Consider the following 15,713-nt stretch of genomic DNA (forward strand, 5'->3'; position numbering starts at 1 on the left):
ACTGTGCTGTGACCTGTGCAGGTGACAGGCCCAGGCCAGGAGGACTGACTCCCCAGGGGATGGTCGACAGGCGGGAAGGAAAGCCGCATTTCTGGGCCCCAAGAGAGAGCAGGTGGCTCAAAGAGGCCTCCTGTGAGGAAAACCAATCGCAGAACCTTCCCTTTGCTCTTGAGGAATCTGCTCCCCTTGGTGAGGAATCAAGGTGGCGACTTACCTCTCTGACGACTTCTCTGTATAGTGGTGCCCTCTCATTCGCAGTTTCATTTTTCTGTGGTTTCAGTTACCGGTGGTTAACTGAGGTCTGAAAATATTGAATGGAAAATTCCAGAAATTTTAAAAGGTGCACCCTTTAAGTAGTGCTGAAATCTCTCGAGTCCTGCTCTGTCCTGCCCACCATGTGAGCGTCCCCTTGTCCAGCGTCTCCAGCCATTCAGACACTCAGTGGCCGTCTTGGTTAAGGGGTTTACTCTTAGTATCTCAGTGCTTGTGTTTAAGTCATCCTTATTTTACTTACTAGTGGCCCTGAAGCGCAAGCATGGTGATGCTGGCCATTCAGATATGCCAAAGAGAAGCTTTCAGTGAAAAGGTGAGTACAATGCAATATGATATTTTGAGAGAGACAGATCACATTCACATAGCTTTTATTACAGCACATTGTTATTGTTCTATTTTATTATTAGTTATTATTGTTCAATTCTTACTGTGCCCAACTTATAGATTAAACTTTATCACAGGTAAGTATGTATGTATATATCAGGAAAAAAACAGTGTATGTAGTATTCAGTGCTGTTTGTGGCTTCAGGAATCCACTGGGGCTTTGGCATGTATTCCTTGTGGATGAGTGGGGACAACTATGTTCAGCTTTCTTGCCAAATACAGTGTGTCTGTAAAGTCATGGTGCACTTTTGACCGGTCACAGGAAAGCAACAAAAGATGATAGAAATGTGAAATCTGCACCAAATAAAAGGAAAACTCTCCCAGTTTCATACCTATTCAGTGCAGTTTGCTGTGGGCTCCATTTGTTGCCCTACCCACATCCAGACGATAGTGAAGTTCTTGCCACACACGGGTAAGGATGTCTGGTGTAACAGAGTGAATAATGTCTGTGATTCTCTGTTTTAAGTGATTAATGTCGTGGCACTTCATTATAAACGCGCCGATATTCACATTGCACTTTGGTCATGGATTCGAATTTAGTGAGCCACAGAACACACTGAACTTTCCTCTGTACTGTCCACATCTCGACTGGCATGGCCATGGGCTGCTCCGCTGTATACATGGCGTTACATCATCATCTGCGCATGCGCACATGCTGCCACATCATCCTACAGAAACTGGGAGGGTTTTCCTTTTATTTGGTGCAGATTTCACATTTCTATCGTTTTTGTTGCTTTCCTGTGACCGGTCAAAAGTGCACCATGACTTTACGGACACACGGACACACTGTAGAGTTCTGATCGCTCTCTCTGAAGTGCACAGAGGTCATTGTTAAATGTAAAAATCCCATTCACTATGCCCGGTTCTTTAACTAGATGGGTGGCTCCAGTGATTGGGAGGAATGAACAGTGGCTCAGCTGATATGTTTCCCCGGTGGGTCACGTTGCAATCTATAATTTGACAGTGATAAGCTTTTCATGCAGTTTGCATGTACAATAATAATACTGGCATTTAGGGTGGACTTCATTTCCATCATCATTTCACTTACTCTTCAGGCCCAGAGATCCTGGCTGTCTCACAGCTGGTAACTAGAAGGGGCGACTGCTGAGCCAGGTCCTTCACCCATAGGACCATGGGCTTCATGGCACACCTCTGTCTCTCTCTCTCTGCATATGATCAGACCTTTGTTTTCCATGAAAGTCCAGGAGTAAAGCCTCATGCCGTTGTACAAATTTAAGTCACACTCTTGAATTCAGTGCTGCCCAACTTTCTGCAATGACAGAAATAGCCTGTCATCGCACAATTTAACCTTGTTGCCTCTGCCACAGGCCACGTGTGGTTACTGAGCACTTGAAATGTGTCTAGTTGTACTGAGGAGCTGAGTATCCAATTTCAATTAATTTAAAGGCAAAGAGCCACACGTGGCTATTGGCTACAGTTATCAGTGCAGCTCTATTAGAAAACCGAGACACACAGACACCAAAAGTGTCCTATGTCACCAACATCTCTGTTTCTGGGACAGAGGTGCAATAATAAAAAAAAGTATCTTGAAAAGTTTGAGAAATCTAAAGTGAGTCATTTCTGCTAGTGAGAAGAAAGAGGGTCAATAAGCGTTAAAATGTTTAACCACCAGGCAAAGGTTGGAGGGTTTTGTTTTTCCCTAAAAATAGGATTTTATTAAACAAAATTTTAACACTAGAATAATAAGGGCTTTGGGGATTGTGAAAATAACACATATTAAGAGGAAACAGTGTAAATAGCATGAGTTTGGATTAACCTCACGGTCTCCTTCATTTGTCAGGAAAGCCCTGCCAGGTGAGGTGCTAGGACTCTGTTCCAATAAGTAGGATCCGTGTGAGTTTGGACACACCAGTGGTTCTCAACCCTGGCGGCACTGTAGAGTCACCTGGGTATCACTGAGTACAGCACACATTCCTGCACCCAACCTTCAGAAATTCTGATTTAATTCTAACTGGCCCACACAGGGGTCAGACCAAACTTCCTGCGTGATTCTGCTCACTAATCACCCATCTAGCTAACCATCACGAGGCGATTGATTCTAAATATACTGCTCACAAAAATTAGGGAATATTTCAAAATGAATATGAAGCGATAAAATATCCCCTAATTTTTGTGAGCAACGTACATACAGTCAGGGCTGAGAACCCCTGACCTACAAGGGAAAGCTGAGCACCTGTACATTCACCCTGAGCTGCCGAAGCTGTTAATTCAAGGGAGCTACAGACTCTCACATTGGTTTAAATAAGAAGTCCAGAGAGTCTTGCGTTTTATTTCACCTCCTTGCATGTGGGAGGGGAGGGACGCTAATTCTCTTCCTGCTTCAAAACAAAAAAACTCACATGTGTTTAGAAGACGAGAGATGTCAGTTTGAGTAGAATGACTACTACTAAGGAACATATTATTAAGTGAGATAACCAGTAGATATTCTAAAGATTTTATTTTCAAAACAGTCTCTGCAATCCCAGGATCATACTGGATCTCTGGCTCGCGGGAACAGTAGTAAAGATGGGTTAAGAATGGCATCTGTTTGTCTCAGGATTTTTCTCCTCATCTTGATTAGCAATCTTTCCCCAGCCCTTAGAAGGGCCTGCAGTTTTCAAGTCAAAATGCTCTGATTCATTCCATCAATGAGCACTGAGAGAAGAAAAAAAAAAAGCAAATTGACAAGATGAAAACTTAAAATATGGATAAAACTAAAAGGGCAGAGAGGCAGGCATACTAACAATGGGATATGGAGCTTGCAAAGTTGTTCAATGGCAGTGTAGACCGGTTAGCTTACCGAGGTCTGGCCAGCTGCCCCATTTTGCTGTGCAGTTCACATCATTACTGAGGAAGTACCATATTTGTGACTCTTTTCCAGTCCTAGACTTTTCAATCAGAAAAAGGTTCAGAGAGCCTGCAACTAGATAAACCAAATACACTAGTTTTTTAAGGATCTGTATCCATGAGATATCACAGCTTCTCTAGATAAGCCTGTTCCCATGGTTACTTCTCCTTAAAACTGGACACATCTTCCATAGATGGAACTTGACCCTTCCCTGTTGTAGCTAAAGCGTATTTCTTCTGTGATGACAGCGATCTACCCCTTTGGGTCCTTTTGAGACTAGACAAGCCCCTTTTAAATCACTTGTGAAATTCTTCCAGGCCAAGTACCTGTAACTCCTGTAACTTTTCTCAGTAATAAAAATAATTTCCATCCTCCAAGTAACTAGTTTGTATCAGGCACTGTAGTAAGTAGGTTACACAGACTTTCATTTAATCTTTCAATAGGCCTATGAAATAGGTAGGCATCTCTATTCCCATTTTACTGATTAGAAAACTAAGGTTTAGAAGAGGTGGTGTGTTTTTTCCACGGTCAGACTGAAATCAGCCCACGTCCCCTGGCTCCATAGATCACACTCTTTGCTCTCTTGTGGGCTTCCAGAGGGTCCATGGAAGGGAGGTCAGCAAGGGGCCCCACTGAGTCATTTCTCTGTGTACTCAGGATGTAGGTAGGCTCTCAAAATTGTATCTCACATGTGACTGCTAAGATAGGCTAAGGAGCCAACCTGTTTGCCTGGGCAGACACCTTCCCATCTATGAAAACACATCTGTGAGCACCTGTAGTGTGGCTGCCCTGAACTTCCCTTATCAATGGGGTAAGTGAAGACTCAGCACACAAAACTCCCTGCCCCCAATGCCATTCTATTTTATTATTTTTTTAATTTGGTGAGAAGGGGGGAGGCAGAAACAGTCTCCAGCATGCACCCTGACTGGGATCCATCTGGCAAGCCCACTAGGTGGCAATGCTCTGCTCATCTGGGGTGTTGCTCCATTGCTCAGCAACCTAGCTCTTAGAGCCTGAGGCGGAGGCCATGGAGTCATCTTCAGCACCTGGGGTCAACTTGCTCCAGTCGAGCCATGGCTGCAGGAGGAGAAGAGAGAAAGAGAGAGAGAAAGAGAGAGAGAAGCAAGAGAGGAGGGGTGGAGAAGCAGATGGGTGCTTCTCCTGTGTGACCTGACCGGGAATCGAACCTGGGACATCCACATGCCAGGCTGATGCTCTACCACTGAGCCAGCTGGCCAGGGCCATTTTAGAGGGGAGGTAGAAAATTAAGGTAAGAGAGTAAAGCATATGGTATGTTAGGTGTTGATAAGTGCTAAGGAGAAAAAGGAACCCCTGGCTTGTGGTCAAGGAGGGCTGCGTGGCTGGAGTAGAGTGGGAGCTGAGGCCCATGCTCAGGGTCACAGCTTTTCTTTCCATGAAATGGAAATGCACTGGAGGCTTTTGAGTAGTGGGGTGATGGGATTTAACCAGATCACTCTGAAAGCTGTATGGTATTGAGAATAGAACTATAGGAGCAGTGTGACCCATTCAGAGGTTATCGCCTTCATCCAGACGAGGATGATGATGATGATGATATTGGTTTGACAAAGGAGGTGGCCATGGGGGAGACGCATAGTGGTTGGATTCTGGATGGGCTCTGAAGGTAGAGCCCAGGATATTTGCTAATAAACCAGATATGCAGGGGGAAAGAGAGAACAATCAAGAATTGCGCCAATGTCTTTGATCTGAGCAGCTAGAAGGATGAGTTGCCTTGCACGGAAATGGGGAAGGCTGCCAGAAGGGCTGGTGGGTAGAGAATTGGGATTTCAGTTTGGAGCCTGTTAAGATGGCTGTTAAACATCTAAGTGTGTACCAAGTAGCAGTTGGATGTGTGGGTATGGAGCTCATGGGAAAGGTTCTTATTGAAGATGAAAATTTGAGAGCCCTCATCATAGACATATAATATTTAAAGCCATTAAAAGAGATGAGATTTCCTTAGAATAGATTATAGGTACAAGAGGGAAAAGGGCCTGACCAGGTGGTGGTGCAGTGGATAGTGCGTCGAACTAGGATGCAGAAGACCCAGGTTTGAAATCCTGCAGTCACTGGCTTGAGCATGGGCTCATCCGGCTTGAGTGCAGGCTCACCAGCTTGAGCATGGGGTCACTGGCTTGAGCGTGGGATCATAGAAATAACCCCATGGTTGCTGGCTTGAGCACAAAGGTCGCTGGCTTGAGCCCAAGGTCGCTGGCTTGAGCAAGGGGTCACTGGCTCTGCTGGAGCCCCCGGTCAAGGCACATAGGAGAAAGCTAAGGTGTCGCAGCAAGGAATTAATGCTTTTTATCTCTCTCTCCCTTCCTATCTCTTTCCCTATCTGTCCCTCTTTCTGTCTCTCTCTTGCTTAAAAAGAGAGAGAGGGAGAGAGAGAGAGAGAGAGAGAGAAAAGGTCCAAAGACTGAGCCCTGGAGCATGCTGGCATTTAAGGATCATGGGTGTGAAGAAGGACCAACTTTGAGAAAAGTGGCTGAGAAAGAGCCAGGAGAGTGTGGTGGCTTGGACACCAAAAGAGGAAAGAGATTGGAGCAGGAGAGAACAGCAGCCTTTTAAAAGGTTGTCAGGGGGCCCTGGCCGGTTGGCTCAGCGGTAGAGCATCGGCCTGGCGTGCGGGGGACCCGGGTTTGATTCCCGGCCAGGGCACATAGGAGAAGCGCCCATTTGCTTCTCCACCCCGCCCCCCTCCTTCCTCTCTGTCTCTCTCTTCCCCTCCCGCAGCCAAGGCTCCATTGGAGCAAAGATGGCCCGGGCGCTGGGGATGGCTCCTTGGCCTCTGCCCCAGGCGCTAGAGTGGCTCTGGTCGCAGCAGAGCGACTCCTCCCCTCCCCTCGGAGGGGCAGAGCATCGCCCCCTGGTGGGCGTGCCGGGTGGATCCCGGTCGAGCGCATGCAGGAGTCTGTCTGTCTCTCCCCGTTTCCAGCTTCGGAAAAAAAAAAAAATAAATAAATAAATAAAAATTAAAAAAAAATAAATAAAAGGTTGCCAGGGGATATATCGAGAAGAGGGCTGATTGACAGGTAATTTCACTGGTGATTTTGAGGACTGCTTGTTGCAGTGGTGGGGATGAAAGCCGGGTTGCAGTGGATTCAAGAGAGAAAAGGTCAGAACCCTTTATCCTCATAGCGGGTGTCTAGCACTCATTCTGTATGGTGCCAACAGCTCTGCTTGGGAAAGGGACCCCAAAGGCGGCCCATTAGGGAAAGACAGCAAGGAGAGGAGAGACCAGCAGGACACAGGGACTCTGCTTTTGTACTGAGCACTGATTTATGACTAAGACTGCATAACCTTCTCTCCCACTGTATATGCATAGGTGTTGGATGAATGATGCTCCAGTGTGTGAATGCCTGATCAACTCAGTGAGCTGTTTGTCTGAGTGTGCAGCCTGGAGTCCGCAGCTGGGCTGGAAGCCGGGCCAGCTGAAGGGCACTTCGCCCAGGAAACTCACTTTCATTTTTCTCGGCCTCAGAGAACTTGGTTTGCATGGTACCTTACAGCTGGGGAGCCAAAGGGCAGGCATATGTACACATGTGTTTGGGGATATAGGATAGGTAGGTAGAACTCCTCCGCACCCTGCCTGGTAGAATAGCTGAGGTGAGCTTCTTGTGTCCAAAGGAATCTGCACTTTGAATGGGTGTCCTGCATGGCTGTTGCTCCTTGGGGACTTCGGACCTGGGCAGCTCCTCCCTCTGCTGAGTGTGACTGTATTGGCTTCTGCACCATGCAGCCATCTCTGTAAGTTCCTGTGCTCTCTGCCATGAATGCAACTCCCCGCATGCTCACTGTGTCCATCAGCATTTCACTGTCCATCATTCCATCATCCCGCTGTGACAATCATGCAGTCTGGTGCCCACCACATAGAAGAGGGATCTGAGTGGCCCAACCTGGTGCAGCAAGGTGCTGGACTTTGAGAAGTCACCTGACTTCTCTCATGTCTAAGTTGCCTGATCTGTAGAAATGGCTAATAATTTATAGCTTCCTATGAAGTTGCTAAGATGCTCAGACGAGATAATTATGAAAGCACTTTTGTAAACTGTAAAAATTACCAGTTAAAGTTTTGTTATCTTTGTGGAAATAACAGCACGTGTGAGAGGGAGGGAGAGCGAATGCGTGGGGATTGCGTCCTGCGTGGAAGAAGGCCCTAAATGATGTCAGTGTTGGAAGAGCCAGCTATCCAGACCAGACTGCCATAAAAATCAAACCAGGGAGAAATAGAGATGAGAAGTGAAAGTTCATTGCTGAAACCCATGTTTTCCTTTTAGCTTCTGTGGGAGGTAAGGGCTTTAGTTAAATGTGAGAACAGGCATATAATTCAGTTCTTCCCAATCAGGGCCTTCTGATGTATTACCATGATTCAGAGGCTATGACTCACATATTAAAGTTCTCATTATATATTACTAATCATTTATACTCCTTAAAAGGGAGATAAGACCAAGCAGAGGGATTACATAATTATTTTCTCTTTAGTTTATACCTTGGGTTTATCTGACGTGATCATCTCAGGAAGAAAAACTTTCTTTTCCTATGTGCCAAGAAAAAGAAATCTCATCACTGTCTTCAGCAATCACATTTTCAAAATGTTTGTTAATATCTTCAGGACTGTTAGAGTCACACTTTGTAAACTACCATGGAATCTTTGTTACTTGATAATGTCCCGAGAGGCCTCACTCTTAGCCTCCAGGAGCTTGTCACAATATCTCTTCCTAACACAAAGAGATCTGACAAAATACAAATCTTCCCATCTCGTTTTGATCAGCAACATGCATTTCCTAGATGCTCAGCATTCCTCAAGGCCCAGGGAGACACAAAGGGGAAGGTAAGATATGATTCCTATCTTTGAGGCATTGAGAAACCAGTGGGAGAGATAGCACATGTGAAATAGGAATACGTCAGTGCCCAGTGGTGGGGGGTGAAGACGCCTGATCAGTGCAGCCAGGCAGGGGTTGTGGGGGGGGAATAGCTCCAGGTGGGGCTAGAGGGTGTCAGGAATAGGTTCTGCTGAGTGGTGGGAGGAGAGAGGCTCGGGGAGTGGACACAGTACAGCGAGAGGAGTGTGTGCATGTGCACGTGCACAATAGGAGGACACTGGGCACTGCTGAGTGCTGATGAGAAATAAACTTGGCTGGGAGGATGGGTGGCATTATGAAGGGCCCAGATAGAGATGTGGACCTTGGGACTAGGGGTAGTCGCCAGCAGGTTTCCCTGGGCAGAGAGGAGAGCCCAGGAAGGTGCCCAGTCTGAGGGCAGTGACCAGGACACATTGGAGGGGGCAGATCCTCTGTCACCCAAGTGTGAAATGTTTGGATTAGGAGGGGCCATGGGAAGGGAGAAGAAAAGGCAAATTTGATCTTAAAGAAGCACAGCCAGACTTGATCCCTGTTACTGGGAATGAAGGGGAGGGTGTGACCCACTCCAAGTGCCCTGCTTGGAATCAGACTGAGGGGGATCTTGGAGTGGGTTACAGGCTAGACGTTTATCTTTCCCTCTGTGCCCTGTCTTCCTCTCCCATTGTCCTCACTCAGTTTCTGTGTTAATTCTCGCCATGCCACCTCCACAGCCACCACTGGTGAGGATCTGTGTAGACAAGGCTCCTGAGGGCCAAGCGAGTAAATTCTAAATGAGTGGACCCTGTGTCACATGGGGAGGGAAAGCCTCTCTAAGAGACTGAGAACCTTGAATTTTTGGCTCTCAGAAAGGGATTCCCAACCTGGGAACTGTGCATAGATTTCAGAAGGTCCATGGACTTAGATGAGAAGTTCCTGACATCTAATTGAAACCCAGCATCTCCTTGCATTTATAAAAATGCAGTCATCAAAGCAGAGTGGCATTAGCAGTCCCCATGACTGTCACCGATAGAACTTGCATTTTTATGTAATATTACCCTGGTTTCTGATCTCACAAATTATTGCTTGCACTCATCACTTCCACAGTTTCAAGAGTTTATTAGACCCGCGGCTTGATCTTGCTACTAACTATGCTTATAATGAAGCAACTAGATTATCACAAATTTTTTTAAATATATGATTTATTTCCTTTATAAGCCTATGTATTTTACTTTTTTTTTTTTTTACTTTTTTGTTTTTTTGTATTTTTTTGAACTGAGAGCGGAAGGGGGGCGGAGGCAGACAGACAACTCCCACATGCGCCCAAGCCCAACTGGGATCCACCCGGCATGCCCACCAGGGGGCGATGCTCTGCCCATCTGGGGTGTTGCTCCACTGCAATCAGAGACATTCTAGCGCCTGAGGCGGAGGCCAGGGAGCCATCCTCAGCGCCCGGGCCAACTTTGCTCCAGTGGAACCTTGGCTGCAGGAGGGGAGGAGAGAGATAGAAAAAAAGGAGAGGGGGAAGGGTGTAAAAGCAAATGGGTGCTTCTCCTGTGTGCCCTGGCCGGGAATCGAACCCTCCACAGGCTGGGCCGACACTCTACCACTGAGCCAACTGGCCAGGGCCTTGTATTTTACCTTTAATGCAATAGAATCATTATTCTTAGAAGAGGCCCATAGGCTTCGCCAGACTGCCCAATGGTTCATGGCACAAAAAAAGTTAAGAAATCCCTCTAACTTCTCCTCAGTTTGGGTCTAAACTGCGTTCCTTTGCGTGGAGTTGCTGAAGTTCAGCGTTAAGTGTGACTCACACTTCAAAGAACTGCCACAACAAGGGACTCACTGGAACGTGGTTGCCTGGAAACCAGGGCTTGATTAGATTTTTACTTATTTATTTTTTTAAGGAAAGAAAGCATCAGATGACTATAGAAGACTGACACATGGTCCCCTTACTTCCACATATCTCACAAGGCCACCTCAGGAATCTATAGCCCCCACCAGAGGTCAGAGGGCACTCTGCCCACCCCTGTACTTCACAACGTTCATTTCCTCTCACTTCCTGGGCTGCTGAAGGTAGGGGTGAGGAAGGCAAGGATCAGCATACAGTACTTGGAAACAATCATACTAATCCTCCTTGTCCTTAAATATTTGTCAAAGACTTTTTTTCTTTTTCTTTTTTTTTTGTATTCCTCTGAAGCTGGAAACGGGGAGAGACAGTCAGACAGACCCCCGCATGCACCCGACCGGGATCTACCCGGCACGCCCACCAGGGGGCGACGCTCTGCCGCGACCAGAGCCACTCCAGCGCCCGCCCGGGGCAGAGGCCAAGGAGCCATCCCCAGCGCCCGGGCCATCCCCGCTCCAATGGAGCCCCAGCTGCAGGAGGGGAAGAGAGAGACAGAGAGGAAGGAGGGGGGGGTGGAGAAGCAAATGGGCGCCTCCCCTATGTGCCCTGGCTGGGAATCGAACCCGGGTCCCCCGCATGCCAGGCCGCGCTCCACCACTGAGCCAACTGGCCAGGGCCTGTCAAAGACTTTTTAAAAAAAGGATTTTAGGCCTGACCTGTGGTGGCGCAGTGGATAAAGCGTCGACCTGGAAATGCTGAGGTCGCCAGTTCGAAACCCTGGGCTTGCCTGGTCAAGGCACATATGGGAATTGATGCTTCCAGCTCCTCCCCCCTTCTCTCTCTCTGTCTCTGTCTCTGTCTCTCTCTCTCCCTCTCCCTCTCCTCTCTAAAAATGAATAAATAAAATAAAAAAAGGATTTTATTTATTGACTTCAGAGGGAAGAGAAAGTGAGATAAAGGCAAAGGGGAGGAGCAGGAAGCATCAACTTGTAGTTGCTTCTTGTTATGTGCCTTGACACAGCAAGCCCAGGGTTTTGAACCAGCAACCTCGGCATTCCAGGTCAATGTTCTAGCCACTGCACCACCACAGTCAGGCTTTACTAAGTAATTTCTACATAAGGGACCATGTGAGGGTGCTAATATATTACAGTGAGCTTCAGTTTCCTTGTGAATTCATGTTTTATTGCACTTAACAAAGTACTTTTATACTTCTCATTTAATCCTCACACTTTGGAAGGGAATGTTATAAAATCTCTGTTTTACAAGTGAGGAAACCGAAGCTTAGAAAAGTGAGGAAACTCCCCCCTGGCAAGGGCAGAGTCCAGGCTTGAAAACAAACTCTCCGCTCCTCCACGGCTGCTTCTGTAGGTTCTGGGTGTTGTTTGTGCTATGCCTTGGTGCAGGGACACCCCTCTGGCCTATTGTTGGGGGTCATTTTCTCTGATGTCCCTTGTGACCAATGGCAGGGGACAGGTGTGGCTGATCAGGACCCTAACTTCCCTAATTAGACCCAGAAGAGTGGCCCATCTGGCAGCTTGGAGAAGCTCACAGATGTGTTCTCTATGCTCCTGGGCGTAGCTCCCTTCAGAACCTCCAAGGACATAAATCCTCAGTAGGCAGCATAAAAGCATTACCCTAGCCCAATACCCATCAGGAAGCAGTCCTGGCCTCCCGGAAGGTACCTTATGTTGGAAGAAGCACACACCAGCTGGGGTGAATATCCCATGGGCTCTTTTCTTTTGTCTCCTCTCTTAGCCTCCTAAATGCAGTTTCATTTCCCTGAATCTAAGGGGCCGATTTCTGTAGGTGGGTTAGCTCCATCAGTTCATGCTGCTGGGGTGGAAGGTGACCTATTCAGCCTGGGTCATTTTGAGTTTAAGGAGACTCCAGATGACTTGCCCATTTGTAAGATGGTCCCACCCCATTGCACATAGATGCTAGTAAGATGCATTCCTTATAGAAATTGGAGCCACCAACTTGATACTTGGTTGTGAACGCCCTTCTGACCACAGTTTTCAATTTTGGATATCAAGGAAAAACCAAATGCTGTTTTTTTCTGACTTCTCAACAACTTCATGCCCGACAAAGACTGTGTGTTACTGATTTCATTGGCAGACCTTGAGGAATGTTCAAAGTGTTAAGTCTTCTATTAGGGAGAAGTAAAAATTTTAAAATCTGTATTACTTTCCAAAGGGGGGAGAAAAGTACAGCCTGAGAAATTGTAGTGTTTCTGCCTTAAAAATACTAGGTGAGCAGTTCACACTTAATAGATTCTGTCACAGAGTCTTTCTCTGTCTTACAAATGCTTTTACAGAATTGGAAAGCTAAAAATAGAGCTGAAGATAACATCACCGAAAATATACATAATTAGGAAGGTCTGCTAGGTACAGTGATTTCAGGGGCTGGCAATTTTCTGCCGAATGCTAGCTGTTTTGATAATCCCCTTAGATTTTCAGGTTATAATGCTGCTTAGCATCAAGGACTGTCAGACATTTTAAATTCACATTATCTGGGTAATCAAAACTGTATGTGGCTTTCCATGGGAGATTATACTTATTTTCATTCACAGGGTATAAGCTGACTTTGAGTTTGAGAAGTCCAAATTCCAGCCCGATTTTCTAGCAAGTTATTGTATGATATTTCGAAATTGCTTCATACGTTCTGAATAGTCTTTGTCCTTTCCAACAGAACGAGTACTTCTTGCTTGGAAGGGTTTTGAGTGCATCGAAGGGATAGGTAGATACCTCCACATTTATACCTGTGTAATGATGTGCTTGCTGGTGCCCTCATCCCTGAATCAACATGACTTTCTAGTTCTGCACCTGCACATACTTACGGACCTCTTTCCCAATTCCAGTTCCTGGGTGAGATATTTTTCCTGATGCAGTCTGGGTTCTAGCCTGTATGGCTCGGGAGGAGTGAGGTAATTTAATACAAGGGTCGGAGGCTGGAGCAATTTTTAGAGAAGGGAGAAGGTGGGGCAGGCACCCATATCCATCTCCCTGAGCCTTCCCCGGAGAGAGCCTTTGAACCTGAATGAGACATGCGGACAGTAGAGCAGCATTGGGACCTGCTCCTCCCCAAACTGGAGAACCTGGCTCCATGTGCAAAAGAAGCAGTAGGGGGCTGACTTCCTACAATCCCTCCCTACCTTCTCTCCACACCCCACAGGGTGGGAAGTCTCAGAAGTGTATCTGGCCCTAACATTTCAGTGGCCATTTCTAAACCACATAGATTCTAGCCTTTGCTTTTTTTCAGAAACAATATTAACCACCCACCCAAACATTTTCTTTTGAGGCTGCATTGGCTATTGGGTGTTAAATTCGGAATTTGTTGACTGAAACAAGTGCTTTGAGTTTTTCTTAAATAAAACAAAATGGCCAAAATAAATGCAGCCCTTGGCCAACTCTCTTTCCAACAAAGCAGAGATTGCAATGAAGCTGCTTACCCTAGCCACCTAGGGCTCAGCCCCGTGTGCTTGAATCACCTGGATTTTCTGGCCAGCTAGTTCCGGGGTTCCTGATGCAATCATGCAGCCAACTACCACGATATTCCCCTTTACACTGGCAGCAAAGGCTTTGGCACCAAGGGCCAAGGGGGTGGGCACCTGGGTGGCTTGTAATTATTGTGTGGTTGGCTGCCCCATGATCAAGGCTATCTGAGAGCCTCATAGCTGGCCTTGAAAGGGAGCAAATTTGGTTGTCCGCATCTTAATGGTTATTTCATTATTTTTTTCTATCAGATGTGGAAACTGAGATACTGCGAGAACGCAACTTGACTTTATGATAATCGTTTTGAGATTGTGAGTTAATAGAGAAAGGAAGGCATTCTCTGGGTTTTGGAAATAGGTTGGCTTGGTCTCCATGGCCTGTGGCCCTTCTGTGGTAGAATGTGGGGGTACTTCCCACCTCCTGGGCTGAGTGAAGTAGAAATCTCGATCAATGACCTACGCAAATCTCACTTGCTCCTGAAATGGCTGATAGTTGAGGGAGGGAGTTTCAAACTTCAGTTAAGTCCCCTGGACAAGAGTGTCTGTTTTCCCCATCACACCACACTTGGCGACCACGGTAACAAACTCTCTTTGTGCTAACCTGTCCACATTTTTCCTTTGAAAATCCACAAATATGTATAATAATAGGAAATATAACAATCTTTGCATATCCATTACCCTGGCTTTAATAATCATTAACACTTTCCCAGATTTGTTTCATCTATTCATCTCCCCTCTTATTTTTCCTGGATATTTTTAAGTAAATTTCACAGATTATAATGTTTTACATTTAAATTCCTTAGTATGCACCTCAAAACTTTCTTATTGGAAAATTATAATGCCACATTACACCTAATAAAATTAACAAGAATTTCTTAGTGCTTTCTAATGCCAAATCCATATTCAAATTTCCCCTTTTAAAGCTGGTTTATTATTTATTTATTTATTTATTTTTAAAGGCAGAAGACCAGTTACATTTACTAGGCTATTGTAGCTCCTACCTTCTTTTTTTATTTTTTTATTTTAATTTTTATTTATTTATTTATTCATTTTTAGAGAGGAGAGAGAGAGAGAGGAGAGAGAGACAGAGAGAGAGATGGGGGGAGGAGCTGGAAACATCAACTCCCATATGTGCCTTGACCAGGCAAGCCCAGGGTTTCGAACTGGCGACCTCAGCATTTCCAGGTCGACGCTTTATCCACTGCGCCACCACAGGTCAGGCTAAAGCTGGTTTATTTAAATGGATCACCTTACACAATTCACTTGTAGTTGGTCATTTTGACCCTAAATTTTTTTTTAATTTTTATTTATTTATATTTTGATTTTAGAGGAGGGAGAGAAACATAATTTAAAACATATTTTTTTAAAATTGATTTTAGAGAGAGAGGAAGGGAGAGATCGACCCAAAAGTTTTGAGTGAACTCAGGGTGGAGAGTAGAGGGGTATGTCTGTGCCTGGGTACCAGCACCCGTCGCTCTGAGTTACACTTTTCTTGTGGAAGTTCTCTCTGGATTCCTCCTGCCATCACCTTATGTGGGTATGAGTTGCACACAATTCAAAACGCTGTCCAGTGACTCTTAATATATGTACCCATATTTTCCTTATCACAAATAAAGTACACTGGTATCATCAAAAAAAGTTGCAAAGTGCCTGACCTGTGGTGGCGCAGTGGATAAAAGCATCGACCTGGAATGCTGAGGTTGCCAGTTTGAAGCCCTGGGCTTGCTCGGTCAAGGCACATATGAGAAGCAACTACTACAAGTTGATGCTTCTCTCTCCTTCCCACTGCTCGCGTGCGCTCTCTCTCTCTCTCTCCTCTCTCTAAAATCAATAAATAAATTAAAAAAAAATGCAAACAACAGCAGAAAGAAATTGAAATTAATAAGATGCAAAAAAACCTCAAAGGTTAGACAAAAGGGTGTTTGGAAACCATAGGTCACTGGCCCTCCAATAGCTGAGGTGATTATCAAGCAAATAGCCACTTCCTCAAGGAGATAACAGCATTCTGTCCCCAGA

The sequence above is a fragment of the Saccopteryx leptura genome, chromosome 1 (genome assembly GCF_036850995.1).
Source record: "Saccopteryx leptura isolate mSacLep1 chromosome 1, mSacLep1_pri_phased_curated, whole genome shotgun sequence".
NCBI lineage: Eukaryota > Metazoa > Chordata > Mammalia > Chiroptera > Emballonuridae > Saccopteryx > Saccopteryx leptura.